The following is a 22519-nucleotide window of genomic DNA, read 5'->3' as shown; positions in this document are numbered from 1 at the left end:
GGATGATGCCATATGACCTTCATACCCTCGAAGTTATTTTTAGAACCGATAACTGTGACTAGGTGCATTGCACATAATGTGAGATTATCTTATGTTAAATGCCCTAACGCTAACGCGATGAATTCATTTTTTTCCTCTTTGTTATCTTCATAAAGCAGAAGGGTGGTTGGTTTGTGGTTCTTAAAGTGGTAACTTTTCTCTACAATATAAAGTCGCATGACAATGACAGATGACAACAGAATTGAGTTGGTTGATACTGGTGCCAAAAAACAATTGGTTGAACATGACACTGGGTTGGTTGAGGAGTTACGGATGTTAAGACAACACATGGCGGACATGTATCAATCTTGGATGGCTGGGAAGGCACCACCCTCACCACCACCTAGCATCCTAGATGCTACCCTTACCCAAGCTCCAAACATAGTGTCAGATCATCCACCATACTCTCCATATTTTCCCGATTATCACAACTTTCCCAACCTCCCTAGTAGCTCCATCGTTCGTCCTCCAACTACCTTTCCCAAAAATAGCTCTCCTGTCATATCCACTACCTCCATGATTACAACTTCTCAACAACCTCTCCTCAGGTCCAATAGTGAACACCAGTTCAACCTCTTTGATGCCCAATACTACCCCCCAGAGCTGGCCCACCGGGTCCCAGACTCATATGATCATAGCCCTCAGAATGAGGCTCATGTTGAAAATAAAAAGTTCATAGGAAAAGAAAGGCGAGATGAGATATCCAGGAAGCTGAAAGGTATAGAACAGTCCTTAAGGAGCATGCAAGGGATGGGAAATCAGATTAATATGTCTTACAATGACTTGTGTATGTTCCATGATGTTTATCCGCCCGCGGGGTTTAAAATTCCAAAGTTTAACTTGTATGATGGGCGTAGAGATCCAGTAGCCCATCTGAGGGGTTATTGCAATGAAATGAGAGGTGTTGGGGGGAAAAGATGATTTGTTGATAGCGTATTTCAGTGAGCGTTTCAGTAGGGCAGCCTTAGAATGGTATACTCGTCAAGATGTCAAGAAGTGACATACATGGGATGACATAGCTCAAGATTTTGTTCGACACTTTCATTACAATCTAGACATTATCCCAGATCGCCCCTCCCTGTCTAAGATGGAAAAGAAACCCGAGCAAAGTTTTAGGGAGTTTGGGCTCAGATGGAGGGAACAAGCTGCTTGGGTCAGCCTTCCGGTTGGTGAAGAAGAAATGGTTGAGCTTTTCCTACAAGCCCAGGAGCCCACCTACTTCAGTCATTTGATCCTGGCCTGGGGTAAACCTTTCAATGATGTGGTACAAATGGGGGAGATGGTAGAGGAAGAAATCAAGTCAGGCAAACTCATGAGTTATTCTGCATTGAAAGATACTACATAAGACATTCAGAACATCTCAGTAAGTTTGGGTGGAAGAAAGAGAAATAGAAAAGATGTTGTTGAGCCACGCCAACGACAAGATCTAATGGGCATTCCTGCTTAATGCTTTCAGCCTCAATATCGACCCCATGGATATCCCTGCGCTCCAGAGAATCCTTCTCAATGCTACTTCTCTCCATAAATTCCCCAAATTCATACTTCACTTTTTCAGTACTCCATCCACAATGCACCGCCATATACTCCACATCCACAAGACCCGCAATGTCTTGCACCATCTCCACAAATGTCTTACCCACCTCTATAAGCATATCAACCACCTGCCCGCAAGAGGTTCCATTCGAGGCCGGAGTACAAAATGAAAAGTCAGCAACAAAGAGAAAAGTCTCTCACTCCTATTGGAGAATCATATGCTAGCTTGTTCCAAAGATTGAGGCAATCAGGCATGTTGAAGCCAATTCAGATAAAAATGCCGAATCCCCTTCCGGAGAATTTTGATTATTCTTAGAGGTGCGCATATTGCTCAAATCCCCCGGGGCACAGTATAGAAAAGTGTTGGCATATGAAAAGAGCAGTCCAAAAGCTTGTTAATGCAGGTGACATTACCGTGCAAAATCCAGGTGCAGCGGATACTAGCCAAAGTTCCTTGCCAGTTCATAATGAGAAGCATATGGTGGGCATGATTTGTTTTGAAAATGAATATGAGAACTCTTCTGAGCTTCCTGGAGGGCCATTTATTGCAAAGTCTTCAGCGCTATCATTCTCAGTTCCAAAAGTTGATCTTAAGAACGAGTTGGCAAAAGGGACCCAAAAGCTATTTGCTGAGGTCAATGTAATTGAAATTGGTAATGGTATTAGTAATATTGATGTGGAACTCATTAGCTAAGATGTCGAGATTGGTAATTGGAAAGACGCTCCCTTCTTGGTTACCTGGGGAGGAGTCCGGGTGGTTTATTTTGTTGTCATTTCTGTTGTCTGGGTTATTTCAGGGTTGTAATCCAGATATTGTCTTGTGACTCAAACCCTTCTATCCTTTTATTTTGCCTAGTTCATTTAGTCGTAGTACCCCTTTTAGTGTTATTTAGGTTTTTCCAAGGTCGTAATCCTAGTGTGTTTTGTTTGTTTTGTTGTTCAAACCCTTTCACTGTCTGTCTAATGCAATTTTTTATTTTCTGTTATTTCTAGTTATTTTTTGTTTAGTTCTTCTTTTTCCTTTTATAGTTCCTTTCCTGCTAACTCTAGTGACATTACATGCACGCGTAATTCTCAGCCTTGTCTTAAAATTTTGTTTAATCATGAAGCAATGAAGCAATTTTGAATATGATAGGGACATTTGATGGAATTACGCACAGATTTGGACATTTTGAGATCATTTAAAGCCCGAACTGTGTGGGGAAGATAATTTTAGAAGTTAATAAGATGACAAGAAGTCGTTAATGGAGGGTGCATCCCAGATAATTTGAAGCGAGTAGTTTTGAGTTCAAGTGCACCTCAATTTACAAGATAAAGTCAAGAGAGTTTGCTCCGAAATGACGGAGGATATCCATTATGAAGAGGGAATCACCCAACAAGAGTCTTGTACTTAACAAGGCACTAAAGAAAAGTGCAAGGCATATCAGTGATATCAATGTCGAAGCTACAAAAGAAATATTGTGTGTGCTCTTCCTTTTTCATTTCAAGTTGCATGTGTTGTATTTGGCATTTTCAAGGATTGGGAGGCCCTCTTTCAGCTACCCAAATACTTGTACCATTCGATACTCTTTTGAGCCTATACTGATTTCTTTGACCTCCCCTCTTTTAGAACCAAGTTAGAGTCATACGAAAAAAAAAGTTCATGACCCCATATGTTTATTTTAGAAAGTTCATTTCAAAAGGAAAATTCAAAAAAAAAAAGAAGAAAAAAATAGAGATAAAGAAAAAACAGAGAAAAAGAAAAAAAAGGGGAAAAAGGCAAATAGTAACAAAAAGTAGTCTTTTGAACTATGTTCGACCTGATTCTTATCACCATAAGATACGTAGGCAACCTTACGGTTCGGTCACACCAAATAAAATATTTCATAATCCTACGAAGTTGAGAGTGGGGCAGTCTTTCTTAGAAATTCAATTTCAAAGAGAAAAACAGAAAAAAAAGAATCAAATTCCCTTGTTTTAGAAATTGGGGCAAAGTTTTTATAATGGATTCCAAAAGTTGTAGATAAATTAACCCTGTTGTCTTAGTTATTTCGAGCCTTTATGATATTCTTTCTTTCTAACCTTGTCCAAAAGCCATATTACAGTCCAAAAAAGACCTCCCAGATAATCTTTGAGAGTGCCGAGTCAGACATGATAGGAGCATATGATATTTCTATCATGATTAATGCCTTGTCATCTACAGAATCAGCAAAAAATGAGAGAATCTTATCAATGAAATCAGTTCTTTTGATCTTGTTCGGGCTTGGAAAAGCTTTATTTTTCAATTCCAGAAGTTACGGATCCTATGTAGAAGAAGCTGTAGAAGAGCATCACCACGGTTCAGATCCCGACACATAGGGGATTAATTAAGCTACAAGGAACGTGAAACAAGGGAAAGGTACCATAAGGCGACGGTAAGTTGAGAAAAAGAACAAAATGAGAGAGGTTTGATGGTGAAAAACCTTCGGTCAATACAAGTCGAATAAGGACCGTGAATCAGATAGGATAATTGGAGTATTGAAGCCCAATTGCACGACTCAGAGGTACAACAAGAGTTTAACATTACTCTTGGTTGACAGATTATGCCACTTAATCTAAAGGTGCATGTCATGGTCATTAGAGTTGGTATCCACATCTGATAAGTTTCTACTTTGTAATTTTCTTGTTAGGTATCATCTTTTTCCATTGTCCCTTACTCCATTCCTTTTGTTTTATTTACTTCCTCTTCTTGAGTCTATTTGGCTAGAACAAGTGAGAAATGATTTCAAAATTTGCTACCAACTTTCCAATTGCACAAAACGGAATCTGGCTAGCACATCAAAGTGGCATAAGTCAGGAAAGAATAGTAGCGCACTTAGTTAGTAACAATCAACGTGCTTTGGGATTCATATGAAATGCAAAGGTTCGTTAAATGTAAATTCATGAGCAAAATGCAACAAATAGAGGGCATTGGGTTTAAACGGATCAAAGGTATTTTCTATGATAAAGGGTGACAGAGAAAGTGATTAGTCAATAAACAAGCAAGGTCTTTCGAGTTGAAATCAAAGTTATCATGGGAAGTGAAGGAGCAATCGCCCTCAATATCAAGGCCACAAACCAACCACCATGTTTAAACTCACAAAGTTTCTTTGTTTGAAATAGGGACGAAGACTATGTCCAAATCAAAGCTTGGAAGCTTGAATTTTTCAAGTGTCGTGCCCATATTTTGTCAGCACAAAGGCGGTTTGAGAAGGGGAAAGAAAATTTGTTCGATATGCAAGAACCTTCCATGAGGAAAGCATGGTTCAGGGGCAAGGAATTTTGATTGTTCTGCAGAGATCCTCTAGGGAGAGAGCATGGCTCAGGTAAGTTCATTCTCAAGTTTTCAGGACCCTCCTGGATAATGGGATTTAGTTTTAAGTGTTCAGGACCCTCCTGGATAATGGGATTTAGTTTCAGATTTTCAGGATCCTCCTACAGGATCCTCCTGGATATTGAGATTTAGATTTAAGTGTTCAGGACCCTTCTGGATAATGGGATTTAGGTTCAGGTTTTCAGGATCCTCCTGGATAATGGAATTTAGTTTCAAGTTTTCAAGGTCCTCCTGGATAATGGGATTTAGTTTTAAGTGCTCAGGACCCTCCTGGATAATGGGATTTAATTTAAAATTCTCAGGACCCTCCTAGATAATGAGATTTAGTTTCAAGTTTTCAGGACCATCCTGGATAATGGGGTGTAGTTTTAAGTTTTCAGGACCCTCCTGGATAATGGGATTTAATTTCAAGTTTGCAGGACCCTCGTGGATAATGTGATGTAGTTTTAAGTTTTCAGGACCCTCCCAGATAATGAGATTTAATTTCAAGTTTTCAGGACCCTCCTAGATAATGGGATTTAAGTTCAAGTTGTCAGGGCCCTCCTGGATAATAGGGTTTAATTTCAAGTCCTCAGGACCCTCCTGGATAATGGGGTTTAGTTTTAAGTTTTTAAGACCTTTATAGATAATGAAATTTAATTTTAATTTTTAGGGCCCTCCTAGATAATGGGATTTAGCTTTTAAATTCTTATAGCTCTTTTGAATAACATGATTCGATTAACACTCACAGATGTTCCCAGTATCAAACTGGGGAAGAAAAGTTTCTTTTGTTTTGTCTGTTTTGTTGTAATGACAGGCACCCACCTGGAAAATAAGGGAATTCATTTCAAAGTTCAGCATTAGGCGCCCACCTGGATAACAATGGAATTCATTTTCAATATCAGCATCAGGCGCCCACCTGGATAACAAGGGAATTCATTTTCAGTTTTCAGCATCAGGCGCCCACCTGGATAACAAGGGAATTCATTTTAAGATTCAGCATCAGGCACCCACCTGGATAACAAGGGAATGCATTTCAAAGTTCAGCATCAGGCGCCCACCTGGATAACAAAGGAATACATTTCAAGTTTTAGCATCAAGTGCCCACCTCGATAACAAGGGAATTCATTTCAAGTTTCAGTATCAGGCGCCCACCTGAATAACAGGGGAATACATTTCAAGTTTCAGCATCACCTGAATAACAAGGGAATACATTTCAAGTTTCTGCATCAGGCGCCCACCTGGAAAACAAGGGAATACATTTCAAGTTTCTGCATCAGGCGCCCACCTGGAAAACAATGGTATTCATTTCAAGTTTTAGCATTAGGCGCCCACCTGGAAAACAAGAGAATTCATTTCAAGTTTAAGCATCAGGCACCCACCTGGAAAACAAGGGAATTCATTTCAAGTTTAAGCATCAGGCGCCCACCTGGAAAACAAGGGAATTCATTTCAAGTTTTAGCATTAGGCGCCCACCTGGAAAACAAGGGAAACATTTCAAGTTCTAACATCAGGCGCCCACCTAGAAAACAAAGGAATTCATTTCAAGTTTAAGTTGTAGACGCCCACCTGGAAAATAAGGCAATTCATTTCAAGTTTAAGTTGCAGGTGCCACTTGAAAAAAAGAGAATTCATCTCAAAGTTTAAGCATCAGGCGCCCACCTGGAAAACAAGAGAATTTATTTCAAGTTTCCAGTCAGTAGTAGGCACCCACCTGGAGAATGGGGGAAGTCATTTCACAATTCATTTCAAGTTTCAAATCAAAGGTAGCACGAGTTTCCTGAAGAATAAGGTTTTCACCTCGAGGCACGGGGGTTTGAGATGGCAAAAGAAGAAGTCTTAATCCAAGAAAAAAGAAAGAAAAGAAAAAAAGAGGCAAGTGAATCCAAAATGCAGAAGCAGGAAAAGATGTGAACTGCTCAATACGTGGTTGAAGTCACGAGCGCTACATGTCTGGTCTTGATCCGAAAAGCTGAAGAAGAATGAACTAGCACCTGCAACTAGCAAGCGTCAAGGTTTAAATCTAAAGTCTGCATGAAGAACCATTCAAGACTCAAGATCAAGCTTCAGAAGACTTATAGATAGGAATCTCGTAACTCATAGTTGACAGGCTTAGTTGGTCTTTTTCATTTTTGATTTTGATATAATAAAAGGATCGTGGATCGGAACCTCGATGGAACGTCACCTCAATCGGCTCTTCACCTCAGTATACTCCATCGTTGTTCCTACTTCTGAACTATATGTGGCCTGATTCCTTTATAGCCAAGGATATGTAGGTAGCTCAGATATCAGGGCTCTTTCACATTCTCCTTTCTATTAGTTTTTGGTCTCTCTAAATAAGGGTCGGGTCAAAAAACCTGTCTCGTCGTTCTTTGTCAGAAAACCCCTTGCGTTTCCAGTCAAAGAGGGGCAGCTGTAGAAATGTAGTTTTTGACCCTCCCCAAGAATTTACACATTTTAGCGTAATCTATTTAGTTTAGGGCTGATATCGCTATTTCAACTAGTTTTAACTATTTTATTTTATTTTATAACAAAAATAAAAATTACAAAAATATTTTATCTAGTTACTTTTAGTTTATGTACCATTCATAAATTTTTTAAAAAATACAAAAATAGTACCTTATTTTATCTTTATATAATCTTGAAAATACAAAAAAGTAGTTTCATATTTAATATAGTTTAGTTTAATTAATTAGGATTAGTTTTTGCATTCTGTAGTATTTTAATCTTATATTAAAGGGAGTTAACTAAGGTGTTGGACCATAATTTTAAGAGTCTTATAGCCCAATTTTAGGCACAATTTTCGGATTAGCCCATTAGCCCAATACCCAATACCCTAATTCCCTCTATATAGAAGAGACCTAATTTCTCCTAAAAAAAAAGCTACAGCGACAACTCCAAAAAGACCCCCCTCTTTATAAGAAATCATCAGCTGCTGACCCCAATCTCCTTCACCAAAAATCAACGAAAAATAAAAGCTTTTCTTCTCCAACACCAATCTCACACCATCGACTAACACCCACAGATTTGTTTTCCAGCCATCGCCACCCCCGCCGTTCTTCTTCATCGTTGACAACCTAAGACCACACCTACCATCTTCTTCTTCAGTAGAAGAAGCAACGCCGATCCCTGAACTTAAAACCCCAGCAGCGTTCCGCTCCTCCTCAGCCGCCGGAACCCTAGTTCCCCTTAAAAAAATTTCCATCGCCACCGTAACTCTGATCTCTCACCTAAGAGCCGACCTTACATAGACATGGAAGAAAATAGAGCAACAACTCTTGGAGGCTAGGGGAAACAGCCAGAATTTAAATTGAAAGAGAAATAGAGGGATACGGACAGAGGAGGCTTCGTTCTCAGTGTTTGGATTTTCCGTACAGGTTTCCTTTCAATTCCATAGAGAACATATAAAAATACAAAAAAAATCAGTTCTTTCATCTTTCTTAGTTTATTTCAAAGGTTAGAAAAATTCAAAAATAAAGGTTTCATTCTTCTTTTGGATTCTCGTTGGGAGGTTTATTGATTTGAGTTGCCGTTCGAAGTCGATTTCGTGGTTCTCTGTTTGATTCATGTGCTGTATCTCATTATAATTTTGTGAATTAAAGTCGAATTTTTCATTGAATCCTTTACTGTTACAAATTTTGGCTCTACAGGTTTATTCCCATGTATCTCTTCTTTATTTAAGCTTGTTTGAAGTGGATCGAGCTGTATAGGAGTCGTTGAAAAATGGATTAAATAAGCAGTTATTTCGAAGATTATGTTTAACTTCCCTTTGATGCGAGTTTATATTTTTTGTTGATTGCGTGATCATTGAATCCTCCTGGCTAAATCTCCGAGATGATAAACGAGCACGAATTGTTTGAATCTCTGTTTATGTGTTTGCTTGTGATATTTGTTGAAGAAATTTCATTAGTTCATATCCTGATTTGCCGTGGATTTTGATTTTCTTACTGATGTGCCTATGTTGAAACGATAAATTGAATTCACTACTAATGGATATGGATTTTGATTTATTTGATGTGCATGTAGGGAAATCTTACGGACGGGAAAACCAAGTAACAGAAAATTTATTCGCTGTTCTTTCATGAATGTTTATGAAATATTGGAAAAATCTAAAAGAAAACTTAATATCAAATTGCAGATCATTTTGGGTTCTTTGTTGTATTTATTCATGCTTTTTCTAGTGTTTCTAGCAAGAGTAAATGTGGAGGATTTGGTTTAGGATAGAACTGATCACATCTTTCGTTTAAGATACTTAATCCTTTTGGTTTAATTAGTATAATGACTACCAAAAATTATTTCCATAATTATTAAATCTTCATGTTTGATCTCAAACTTAGGAATTAATAATTTTGAACATTCGTAGAAATGTTTTAGGCACACCCTTAATTAATCGAATATTGTGATTATGTATACCTTTGCGTAACATAATTATGATTTTTCTAAACTTAAAACCAAGGTATGCGTTCGTGTAACTTTGGCCAAGCTTTTTCCTAAATAACTAAGTGCTAAGAATTGTGGACACGTACACGTGACATGATTCTTGACGCACCGAACAAAATGAGTGCACGTACGCGTGACTCGTTTCAGGTTAATTTCTTAATTAAAAGCGGTAAGAGGTAAAAATGTACATAGGTTCTTAACGAGTAATTAGACATTTTAATTAAGCAGGTATGATTAAAATGACCGTGCTAAAACCACGAAACTCGGGAATACCTAACACCTTCTCCCGGGTTAACAGAATTCCTTACCTGGATTTCTGTGTTTCGCGAATTATAAAACAGAGTTAAACTTCCTTGATTCGGGATTTTAAACCGGTGACTTGGGACACCATAAATTATCCCAAGTGACGACTCTGAATTTGAATAAATAATTCTGTTTCGATTATTGTCACTTTAATTGGAAAAACTCCTTTATATACCCTTTCGGGGTGTAAAAAGGAGGTGTGACACTCATGAACTTGTGACACCAGATTTTTAGAATTCTAGTAGACACTCCTGGGTTTTGATTATTTAATTTACTATATTTCTTTCCTGTTAGTTTATACTTTACATTACTATGAGCACTTACTAATTATTTCCGCATTAAATAAAAATTAATGACTTTAAAAATATTAAAATAAGAAATTAAATGGGTAGTTCACTGTTGGCTTTCCTAGCAGCGACGTTGGGCGCCATTACGGCCTATAGTGGGAATTGGGCCATAACAGCTTGATATCAGAGCTCTAGGTTCACATAGGTTTCACATGTCATGAGCGGTCCTAATAGAGTCTTGCGTATCGGTACAAAGACGTTTATACTTATCTTCGAGAGGCTACGGGGTATTAGAAAACTTCTCTTTCTTCATCTCCTATCATGCAGTTGATGTTATGCTAAGTATATTTCTCTTATTCTCTCACAGATGGTGAGAAGGCGTGCACCAGATGTACCCGGCGATGGGTGAGCTACACCCCTTGTTGCTAGAGGCCGAGGCAGGGCTCCAGCTCTTGCTAGAGGATAAAGGCATCCTAGAGTTGCTCCTACTGTGCCACCAGTGGATCCTATGGAGGATCCTATTATTGAGGAGCATGGAGAGGTACCTACGGCTAAGCCAGCCCCAACGAATTTTATATCCGCATGAGGATTCTAGAAGAACATTGTTACATCTCACATTTTTGTACGTTAAAATTTCGTCTTCAGTTAATTGACATAGACTGGGGGATGGGATTATCTTGAGATTATAAGCATTTAGCTATTTATAGCAAGCGATAAGTAAGTACCGGGAAAGATAAAGGGTAAACGAATCAAAGAAAATGAGTTTCGTTGAAGGTTGTCGATTTGGGATAAAATACGGTCCGAGCTACCATACCCGATATTTATAGACTAGTACCATATAAGGTACCCAATGACCACGATAGTAGGATACGTAAAGTATGTTAAAAATGAATAGTATTTTAAGTAATTTGAGATAATTCTTGATTATATGGGTAATTGATCAATTATTGGGTAACGAGATATTACCTAATTAACTAAAGAATTATCGGATAAAGATTAACCCCCCCACCCCCAAAAAATGTGGAAGAACCCCATCACATTTTAAGTGACTCTTAAGTCTTGCGTAGATGGTATATTTTGAGGGATTAGGGTGGCTTAGTCATCCACCAAGTGGGCCACATCCACTAAAGGCTTTCTATAATTAGCAAGATACTACATGCCATCAAGTTACTTCACGTTTTTGGAATGTAAATTCATGTGTGCCTTACAAATCAAATTGAATCTCTTGTGTAAATAGAGTGGGCTGATTGTGAGTAAGTAAGAAAGCAAAAAATTCCATACCAAATTCTAAGATAATCGATTGTTAGTTGTTGATTCTGTAAAGCGTGAATTGCAAATTCTAAGAGAATCGGTTCAGGTTGTTAAGACTAAGTCCTTCCTTCATTTTGGCATGATCTCGTAACTATATGAGTTTGATAACAAGGCATAAAAAGAAGTTGATATCCCTGAACTTATGTACATTATCCCACTCCCATAAATTACAGTATTCTCCCTTATCGGGACTTTATATTCAATTGAGTATTGTATTCTTCCAGTCAAGAGAGCAGAGGGTCTATATATATATATACAGTATTATAGTATTTGCACCACCGTCGATCTATAATCGGTGGACAAGCCCCTATTGGGCAACCTCAAATCAAATGGTAAGTTATATACCGAGTCTATTGTGGCCGAGCGCCTATGAGCGAGCCTACTACAGCGGCGCAGTTACACGTTCTGAGCCTTATAGGGCTGGGCATCTATTTTATTTACTATATTGAGAGAGTTGAGTCAGTATCAGTAGGTAAGTATATCTCCAGATCATCTTTGACTCCTTACATTCAGTTATTATATTATCAGTTCAGTTTCAACTTTCAGTTATTTTATTGCCTTGCATACTTGGTACATTATTTCAATCTGACATCCCTTTTACTTGGGATGCTGCATTTCATGCATGCATGTTCACATAGACAGACGGGTAGACCTTCTCAGAAGGTGTTTCCCGAGTTCAGATTTATCGGTAAACTCTATGTCTTTCGGAGTTTTCGGGTCTAGAGTTTTGTATACATTTTGTGTATATATGTATATAGGATATGGGTAGGTCTGGGCCTGCTCCGATTATAGTACATCTATTAGTAGAAGCTTGTAAACATATCCTGTTAGTTAGTGCAATATGTTGGGTTTGTAGGCCTTATATGTATATTTTGTTAGTTTGTCAACTGTAGTAGTTATGATGGCCTTGTCGCCCCAGCTTTATATTGATGTTTAGTCAGCATTAACTTCTGATCAGTTTTATAATTTGCTTCACAAATTCCTTGCAATGTGGCCCATGGCCAAAGTATGACATTATATGTTCCTAGTCCCTTAGTCGCACGTTGGTATGCACGGATAGTTGAGGTACCGGGTGCCGGTATCGCCCCATGTTCAGGGCGTGACAATCATGGGTCATATGCTGCGGTTCATGGACTCTATGACACATACTGATTTATTTCCAGTGGACCCAGCCACATCTCAGGTAGGAAGGGAAGCACAGACTCTCATTGCTTAAGCTCCAAGGCACGTTGTTGCCATATATCAAACCCTAGGTGCATTACATATGGGCAGAGCCCAGCCAGTTTCAGCGGCTGTACTAGAGCCCAGACCAGATAGCCAGCAAGCTGCATAATCTGTTTGATAGATAGACCAGGCTACATCCTCCTGCCTTTCACGATGAGCGGAATGAGGACCTTAGGAATTTATTGATCATTGTAGGGACATACAACATACTATAAGAGTATTAGAGTCTAACAGGGTGGACTTCACCATATTTCAGTTGGAGGGAAGGGTCCGCAGATTCGCCTCCAACACACTATAAGAGTATTAGTAGGCCAACAGGTTCGCCTCCCTTAACTTGGATCAGTTCACATGTCTCTTTATGGAGAGATATATTCCACCCTCTCAGAGGGAAAATCTACAGGGCTAGTTAAAGTGGCTCTAGCAGGGTCATATGTATGTGATCGATTATGAAGCGAGATTTTCTAAGTTGTTCCGCCATGCACTTATGATACTCCACATAGATGCAAAGAAAATGCAAAGATTTATTGTGGGCTTGCAATTGTATTCAGGTTACTATGGCCCGAGAGGTGGAGATGAGGACTCCCTATGAACAGGTGATGGAGATAGCTCAATGGATTGAGAGTATCCACATCCAGGGACGATTGTATACGATAGGGCAGAAGAGGCCTCAGCATTCTGAAGGATTCAGCGGTGCCCCGTCTGGGGGCAGACCCACTTATTCAGCATCATCGCCTTTTCAGGGTGCACCTATGAGGCCCTATTTCAGACCCATTCCAAAGAGCTCCCACTGTCCACCGGCTATTCAAGCCCTTTTCTGGGTATTCAGGTCCCCAGTATCAGTCATCTTTTGCACCGAGAGGTTTCTAAGAGTGCAGGGAGTTTGGTCATATGAGGAGATCTTACCCCAGGTTTCAGGGCAAGGCGATGTAGCAGGGCCATCAACCCATGATTACAACACCAGCTCCCGCACTGGTTGTCTGGCCTTCTAGAGGTGGAGGGCAAGTGGGTAGGGATCTCCCTAGAGGTGGAGGCCAGGCAGGTGGCACTCCAGCTAGGTTCTATGTTTCTCAGCCACATCAAATGTAGTAGCCTCAGATGTTGTGATGATAAGTACTATTTTTGTTAGCGTCAGGGATGCTTCAGTATTATTCGATCTAGGGTCTACATATTTATATGTTTATTCTCTATTTGCTCATTATTTGGATGTCCCTCGTGAGTCCTTGGGTGCTCTTATTTATGTGTCCACGCCCGTGGGCGATTCTGTTGTTATGGATCGGGTCTACTAGTCCTGTATTATGACTTTCTGTGGTTACAAGACCAGAGCGGATCTTCTGTTGCTTGACATGACCAAATTTGAGGTCATCCTAGGCATGGACTATTATTCTCTGTATCATTTCCATTCTTGATTTCAATGCTAAGACTATTGCCTTAGCGACGCCAAAGTTGCCTAGATTAGAGTAGAGGCCTTCTATTAGTGCATTTGGTCGGGTTATCTCTTTCGTGAAGGCTTGACACATGGTCGAGAAGGGTTGTCTGGGTTATCTAGCTTATGTTCGGGATACTGCTATAGGGACTCCTACGATCGATTCAGTGCCCGTGGTGCGGAAGTTCTTCGATGTGTTCCCTTCTAATTTACCAGGCATGCTGCCAGATAGTGATATCGATTTCAGTATTGATTTGACACCAGGCACCCAGCCTATCTCTATTAAAACGTAATACATGGCTCTGAAGGAGTTGAAAGAGTTGAAGGGGAAGCTTGAGGAGTTGCTAGCAAAGGGGTTCGTCAGGCTGAGTGTATCGCCTTGGGGTGCACCGGTGTTATTCGTGAAAAAGAAAAATGGGAGTATGTGGATCTGCATTGATTACCGCCAGGTGAACAAAGTTACCATTAAGAATAAGTGCCCATTGCCGTGTATTAATGATCTATTCGACCAGTTGCAGGGTGCTAAGGTGTTCTTTAAGATCGACTTACCCACTATCAGCAGAAGAGTTATGCTTCAGATGTTCCGAAGACGGCCTTTCGGACTAGGTATGACCACTATGAGTTTCTAGTGATGTCTTTGGGCTTGACCAATGCCCCGACGACATTTATGGGTTTAATGAACCAGGTGTTCAGGCTATATATTGACTCATTTTTCATTGTCTTCATTGATGAAATATTGATCTACTCGTGTTGTATAGAGGAGCATGAGCAACATTTGAGAGTTGTGCTTCAGACCTTGCGGGAACAGAAGCTATATGTTAAGTTCTCCAAGTGTTAGTTCTGGTTAGATTTTTTGGCCTTCTTGGGACATGTTGTATCAGGTGAGGGTATTAAGGTAGATCCCTAGTTGATCGAGGCAGTCTAAAGTTGGCCTCGTCCTACCACAACGTCCAAGATCAGGAGCTTCTTAGGGTTAACATGTTATTATTGTCAGTTCATGGAGGGCTTCTCATCTATTGAAACACGTTTGACTAGATTGACACGGAAGGGTGCTCCATTCCGCTGGTCCTATGATTGCGACGTGAGCTTGCAAAAGCTCAAGACAGCTTTGACTACAACACTAATTTTAGCGTTGCCTTCTGGTTCAGGGATGTATACTATGTATTGCAACGTTTCACGCGTTGGTCTGGGTTGTGTATTGATGCAGGAGGGGCGAGTTATTGATTATGCTTCACGTAAGATGAAGACCCATGAAAAGAATTACCTTGTACATGATTTGGTGTTGGCCGCGACAATTCATGCTCTTAATATCTCGAGGCATTATCTTTATGGGGTGTCCTGTGAAGTTTACACCGATCCTCATAGCTTGCAACATTTGTGTAAGTAGAGGGATCTTAATTTGAGGTAGTGCAGGTGGCTTGAGTTACTAAAGGACTATGATATCACCATCCTTTATCATCAAGGTAAGGCAAATACGGTTGCGGATGCCTTGAGCATAAAGGTCGAGAGTATGGGTAGTTTGGCATTCATTTAAGTGGAGGAGAGGCCATTTGTTTTGGAAATTCAGTCATTAGCTAACAAACTTGTGAGGTTGGATATTTAGATCCTAGTCGAGTTCTTGCATGTGTTGTGGCTCAATATTCATTATTTGAGCGGATCAAGGCTCGTTAGTACGATGATCCGCACCTTCTGGTTCTTAGAGTGACGATAGTACATGGTGGTGCCAAGGAGGTTACTATCGGCGATGATTGGGTTCTACGACTCTAGGGTCGCTTATGTGTTCCTAATGTTGATGGATTGAGGGAGAAGATTCTAGAGGAGGCACACAGCTCTCGGTATTCTATTTATCCTGGTACTACAAAGATGTATCGCGACCTGAGGAATCATTATTGGTGGCGATAGATGAAGAAGGACATAGTTGAGTATGTAGCTAGGTGTCTAAATTGCTAGCAAGTTAAGTATGAGCACCAGAGGCCAGGTGGCCTACTCTAGCAGATGGTAATACAGGAGTGGAAATGAGAGTAGATCACTATGGGTTTTGTAGTTGGGTTGCCACTGACGTTGAGGAAGTTTGATACTGTTTGGGTAATTGTTGACATGCTAACCAAGTCAGCACACTTTATTCCGATTGTGACTGCGTACTCTTCAGAGAGGTTAGCCCAGATTTACATTCAGCAGATTATCCGGTTGCATGGTGTACCTGCTACCATCATTTCAGATATAGGCCCTCAGTTCACTTCATATTTTTGGAGAGCAGTACAAAGAGAATTCGGTACCTGGGTAGAGCTCAACACCGCCTTTCATCCGCAGAACGACGGGCAGTCGGAGCAGATAGTTCAAATCCTGGAGGATATGCTTAGAGCATGTGTGACTTTGGATGATAGTGCGATTGTTTCTTGACTTTGCCCGAGTTTTCTTATAACAACAGTTACCAATCCAGGATTTAGATGGCTCCATTTGAGGCTTTATATGGTCGACGATAATATTGTTCGCCCATCGGATGGTTTGAGCCCGGCAAGGCTAGGTTATATGGAATTGATTTAGTGAAGGATGCCTTGGAGAAGGTAAAGTTGATTCAAGAGTGATTTCACATAGCACATTTTAGACAGAAGAGTTACACAGATCAGAAGGCGCATATTTATCATTTATGGTAGGTAAGAAGGTTATCTTGAAAGTCTCGCCGATGAAGGGAATCATAAGGTTTAGGAGGAAGAGCAGGCTGAGCCCAAGGTTTATTGTCCCATTTGAGGTGTTGAGGCGAGTTGGGGAGGTTTCTTATGAGCTTTCTTTGCCTCACAATCTATCAGGAGTTCATTCGGTTTTCCACGTGACTATGCTTTGCAAGTATGATGCTGACAAGTCACATGAGTTAGATTACAACACGATTTAGCTGGATGAGAGCTTGGGCTATGAGAAGGAGCCAGTTGCCATTATTGACAAGCAGGTTCACCAATTGAGGTCTAAGAAGATTTCTGCTAAATTGTCTAGTAGAGGGGTCAACCAGTCGAGGAGGCTACTTGGGAGATTGAGGAGGACATGCAGATCAGATATCCCATACCTATTCAGCACTCCAGGTATGATACTAGACCCGTTCGAGGATGAATATTTGTTTAAGAGGTGGAGAATGTAACGACCTGGCTAGTCGTTTTGCTTTCTAGATCTCCATTCCCCTAATTAAGACTCCCCATATGTGCTTTTACTATTTTATGACTTGCGGGGGTGGTTGACTTGGGTTTGGAAGGGTTCAGGTTGAAATCGAAACACTTGGTTCCTTAATAGTGGTCTAAAATGGCCAAATTTGACTTGAGTCAACATTTTGAGCAAACAACCAAGGAACTGAAATTTGATAGTTCCAATAGGTTGGTATGATGATTTTGGACATGGTCGTGTGTTCGAATTGAGTTTCGGGTGATCCGGAATCATTTCGGCGCTTAACGTTGAAAGTTAGTTCATTGAAGGTTTTCAAGTTCCTTAAATTTGGTTTGGAGTAGACTTTAGTGTTATTGAGGTCAGTTTGAGATTAGGATCTAGGACTAGGTTCGTTGTGTTATTTATGACTTGTGTGCAAATTTTGAGGTCAATCAGAGTTGTTTTGGTATGATTCGACGTTAGTTTTGGAAAACAGACATTCATAGTTTCGATCGACTTGAATTGGGTGGCTATTCGTAGAATCAATGTTATTTGATGCAATTTGTGGCCTCGAGTATGTTCGTTGTGTGTTTTGAAACTTGTTGATATGTTCGGACGGGGTCCTAGTAATCCCGGGTGAGAATCAAATCATTTTTGCACTTGGTTGGTTTGGCTGAAGGTGCTGCTATTCTGGTGTCTTTGCACCTGCAGAGTTGGCCACAGGTGTGCGTGCTTATTCCAGAAGCAGAGGTGGCCATCCTAGACCTAGGTTCACAAGTGCGGACGCCTGGGCGCCGATGGGCATCTACAGGCACGAGGTTTCTTCCGCAAAAGCGTAAATGTGAGGGCTCATGTGGGATCGTAAGTACGATCCATTTTCTGCAGAAGCGAGCTCGTAGAAGTGAGCATCGGTCTGCATAAGCTAAGGATCTAGCCTAGGAGAGGACTTGTGTTGGATTTTTTCGCAGGTGCGACTGTTTGGGCCGAAGAAGCGGATATTGTTGGACAGTGGAAGGCATTTAATTCAGGAATTAACCCATTATTCACACACTTTCACTTGGTCTTGGAAAATTTTGAGAGTACTATTGTGGGGGATTCTCATAAACATCACAAAATAAGTAAACTCTACCCATTTATAAGTTAAATGGTGGATTATGGGTAGATGAAACCTGAAAAATTAGTGAAACTCGTGGGATTGATTGAAGAACCTAGGGGTTATGTGAAATTGGGATTTGATCATGGAATTGGTTGTGAAAATTAGAATAAATTATATATTTGTGTTCGTGAGGTTATGAGTAATATTTATTTACAAAAATTTCCTAAATCCAGGCATGTGGGTCCGGGGATGAATTTTTAGGAACCTTCGACATTGGGTTGGGTAATCACTCTAATAGTTATATTATGAACTTTTGAGCGATCATTGATTAATTTGTACATTCTTTGGCTAGTTTCGAATTATTCGGCACCGACTTGAAACTTTTAAAGTGATTTGTGGACCAGAAAGTGGACTTAAAAACGAGGGAAGTCTCTTGCCTAACCTTGTAAAAAGAAATTAACCCCATAGGTATTAAACTGTTATATGCTAATAATTGTGGGTGCTACGTACGCACGAAGTGACGAGAGTCCGTGCATAGCTAAAATTCATGTTATGTCCATGTAGACATAGGTCTTTATTATGCTATTGCTTGCACTATTTGGACTACTCTTGCTAGTTTAATTGTTTGTATTAATAAGTAAAATTTGGTTAAAGATTATGCTAAATCGAGCTTCATTACTTAGAGAGTTGGCGGAATGTTTAATTATTGATGGAGATTTTAGTCTTTCATGGGCTTACCTCGGAGTTGTTAATACGAAATTTGTAGTCCAAAGAGTTTTCCTATTCCTGTGGATCGGGGCGAACGTTATATATATATATATATATATATATATATATGTGTGTGTGTGTGTGTGTGTGTGTGTGTGTGTGTGTGTATGTATGTATGTATGTATGTATGTATTGGGCCGTACGGCCTGGTAGTGTATGTACACGATTATTATGGATAGGGTCGTACGACCTCGGCATATGTCACGACCCAAAATCCCAACCCGGTCGTGATGGCGCCTCTCGTGAGGACAAAGCTAGCCAATCAACAAAACAATACATCTCTTTATAATTACTTAGCAGGAATAAGTCTAAATCATGGGCAATATAATCTTAAATGCGAAATAAACGTGATAGAACAAGGAAAACCATCCCAACTCAGCCCGAAATCGGGGTGTCACAAGTCATGAGCTACTACCAAGTTTACTAATATTTTACAAAGTCTGAAATTATCATAAATAACAAAGATAAGGGAGAAAATGGGGCTGCGGACGTCAACAGCTACCTCGTTACTCCTAGTCACCGCCTGGCCTGGAAAGAATCAGCGCTCAGGAGCGAACTCAGCTCTGCCTGTATCTGCACACATGGTGCAGGGAGTAATGTGAGTACTCCGACCCAGTGAGTAATAAAAGTAACTACAGTCCGAAGATAAGAAAACCCAGTAAATACACAAAGTAAGCTAAAATCCAAATATGCAGCAACATATGGAACTGAGCAGCTAAACAACAGTATAGATACAAATACATGAATACAATGCAATGCATATGATGGTACATTCCCGTACCCACTGCGGCGTGCAGCCCGAGCCATCCGTATTTATTTATCGTCGACGGCGCTCACTGGGGGTGTGTACAGACTCCGGAGGGGCTCCTACAACCCAAGCGCAATATCTTGGTCAGTCATTGTTACCTGACCGGTCAGCCATTGTTACCTAACCAATTTATATCATCCAGTGCTATTGTTACCACTGTTCAAGTATATCATCCAGTGTCATTGTTACCACTATTTCAAGTATATCACACAGTGTTATTGTTACCACTGTGTCAAGTATATCACACAGTGTCATTGTTACCACTGTTTCAAGTCACTTTATAATCAGTCCAGAAAATAATATAATAAGCCCCTTGGGCATTTACAAAACAGAAGTTCCCAGCCCGGAATACATTTAAAAATATCATTTAAGTTTTCAACACTTAGAATTATGGCTGAGTTTACAAAACAACATTTAAAACCTTGGACTGAAATTAAATGATATGCAAATTATGCTAAGCAGTAATATCAATCCTCGAAGGATTTTACAAATCGGCACAAGGCCACAAACATGGCATCAAGCCCAGTAAAATCAATGAAGTATGTGTATCAATCACCAGTATAGTATAAACATCACACGGGGTGGACCAAGTCACAATTCCCAGTAGTATCTGACCCCGCACTCGCCATGGAGTGCGTGTCACGCCTCAATATAGCGTTACGATGTGAAAGTCCGGGGTTTCAAACCCTCAGAACAGCATTTACATCTATTACTCACCTCTAGCTCGCTATGCCCTTGCCTCTCTAATTGGCCTCCTCGTGTGACGAATCTGCCAAAAATCACACAAACCTCGATGAAGTTCGATTTCTAAAAGACGGGGTTTTAACCATACATATCTGAATTTCGCCCCTTAATGATACTATAATGATCCCATAAATTATGCCATTTAGGCGTATTATCAAACATCTTGTAGGCATAAATGTTTACACCTCTTAACTATAGCATTGGTTCCTCCAACTATCACCGTTAACCAATAATTCATCACACTATTATTCTTTAATAATTTATACTTCTAACATCATATGTGTGATCAACCATTCACACCCAAACCAACAAAAATTCCATCAAATAAACACCTTTAAATCCCTACCATGTTCATGTATTTAAATTCAGAATTTATGGCTTCCAACCACCATACAATAAGTTGTAATACTTGATTCATACTCATATTTCCATAATATATCCATATATGTGAGTCTAAGGGTGTAGGATTACCTTTTGGAAGAAATCTTGCAAAACCCTCCTTTGAGTTCTTGAAGGAATTTCTTGAAAATCTAAGGATTTTTAAGATCAATCCATGTTAATATATGTGTTTGGGAGTAGTAATCAACTCAAAATACTCCAAAAATCTTACCTTAGGATCATAGGGATGAAGTTTGGGACGAAATCCCCTTGAGAGAGCAAGCCTTAACCCCAAAAATGAGTTGGGAACTCTCTAGGCCGGTCTTGGGGTACTTAAAAACCTTCAGTCGCGTAGTTCACGCGTTGTTCGCACGTTTGTTCGCGCGTTTTGCTGAGCATTCTGCCTCAAACGCGCGAAATGCGCGACTTCGCGCGATACTTCGCGCGCTCTGACACCTGACCAGTAAAATGGTCATAACTTCCTGTATACACTTCCAAATGACAAACGGTTTATTGTATTGGAAACTAGACTCAAAGGGCTTTAATTTGATAGGTTGTAGTGCACACAACTCCTTATATAACGAGAGATATTATCGTTCAAAGTGAGGCCTTGTGCGCACTCATTTACAACTTTCGTCTATTATGAAATTTCCAACTTCAAAAGTTCCCGTTAGCCATCCGAAATCATCCCGAGGTCCTCGGGACCTCAACCAAAAATACCAATACATCTTATAATATTATTCGAACTTGTTCCAATTATCAAAACACCTCGACTAATACCAAAATTATCGAATTACACCGAATTCAAGTCTAAGTTCCTTTAAAACTTTCAAAACGCGCTTTCGATCAAAACTCGACCAAAATATGTCCGAATGACTTGAAATTTTGCACACATATCCAAAATGGCATAATGAAGCTACAGAAATTCTCGGGATTCCATTCCGACCATCGAATCAAAATTTCACCTACCAATCGGAAATCGCCAAAATACTAACTTCGCCAAAATGAGCTAATTTCTTCACCGGACCTCCAAAATTAATTCTGATTGCGCTCCTAGGCCTTAAATCATCCCCCGAAACTAACCGAATCATCGGAATTCAATTCCGAGCCCTCTAACTCACAAGTCAACGTCCGGTTGACCTTTCCAAACTAATTCTTCCTTAAAGAGACTAATTGTCCCATTTCATACCAAACTCGATCCGAATTGACTCAAATTCACCAAGTACACATATTGAAACATGAATAAGCATTTAACGGGGAATACGGGATGAAAATACAGGAAACGACGGTTCAGGTCGTTACATTCTCCCCAACTAAAACAAACGCTCGTCCTCGAGCGTACCCAGAGTTGTCCTAGAAGCCAACCAAAAGCTGAATGACTTTATCAAGCATAAACCCGGAGATGATCCCACGTCACCCTATCTCACATGGGCCCGATAACGCGTTGTAACCAAGATCACACAATCTAGTCGAGTCCATAAATCATAGAGCCACATTTTACCTTTTCGGAATCATACACAAGATCAGAACCTTACACCTACATTCAGAATAAGTTTGAACCAACTGTAATAGACCATGCCTGCAACCTTAGGTGCAATTGCATGATATACCAATAACTCAAACAAATGCAGCAATAACTTCCATTCACAGCAGCTGCCCACAACAACCAAATACCCATAGAAATCTCTTATTAGTCAATGTCTCATTCCAACACTCTCATATACTG

At 40.1% G+C, this 22519-nt stretch overlaps 2 long non-coding RNA genes across 2 annotated transcripts; one reads left to right on the top strand and one right to left on the bottom strand.

Moving 5' to 3' along the window:
* Positions 1-7775: 7775 nt before the first annotated feature.
* Positions 7776-10593, top strand: LOC107816857 (uncharacterized). Its single transcript, XR_001655063.2, has 2 exons — positions 7776-8259; positions 10280-10593. It is a non-coding gene; the product is annotated as an uncharacterized LOC107816857 (long non-coding RNA).
* An 8532-nt stretch (positions 10594-19125) lies between these two features.
* LOC142163613 (uncharacterized) lies at positions 19126-21139 on the bottom strand. Its single transcript, XR_012694559.1, has 4 exons — positions 21026-21139; positions 20887-20945; positions 20389-20440; positions 19126-19436 (listed from the first exon to the last, which is right to left on the bottom strand). It is a non-coding gene; the product is annotated as an uncharacterized LOC142163613 (long non-coding RNA).
* Between the last annotated feature and the right edge of the window lie 1380 nt (positions 21140-22519).

The sequence above is a fragment of the Nicotiana tabacum genome, chromosome 8, assembly GCF_000715075.1.
Source record: "Nicotiana tabacum cultivar K326 chromosome 8, ASM71507v2, whole genome shotgun sequence".
Classification (NCBI taxonomy): domain Eukaryota; kingdom Viridiplantae; phylum Streptophyta; class Magnoliopsida; order Solanales; family Solanaceae; genus Nicotiana; species Nicotiana tabacum.
The sequence above is the reverse complement of the archived record's forward strand: the minus strand, read 5'-3'. Positions and strand labels throughout refer to the sequence as shown.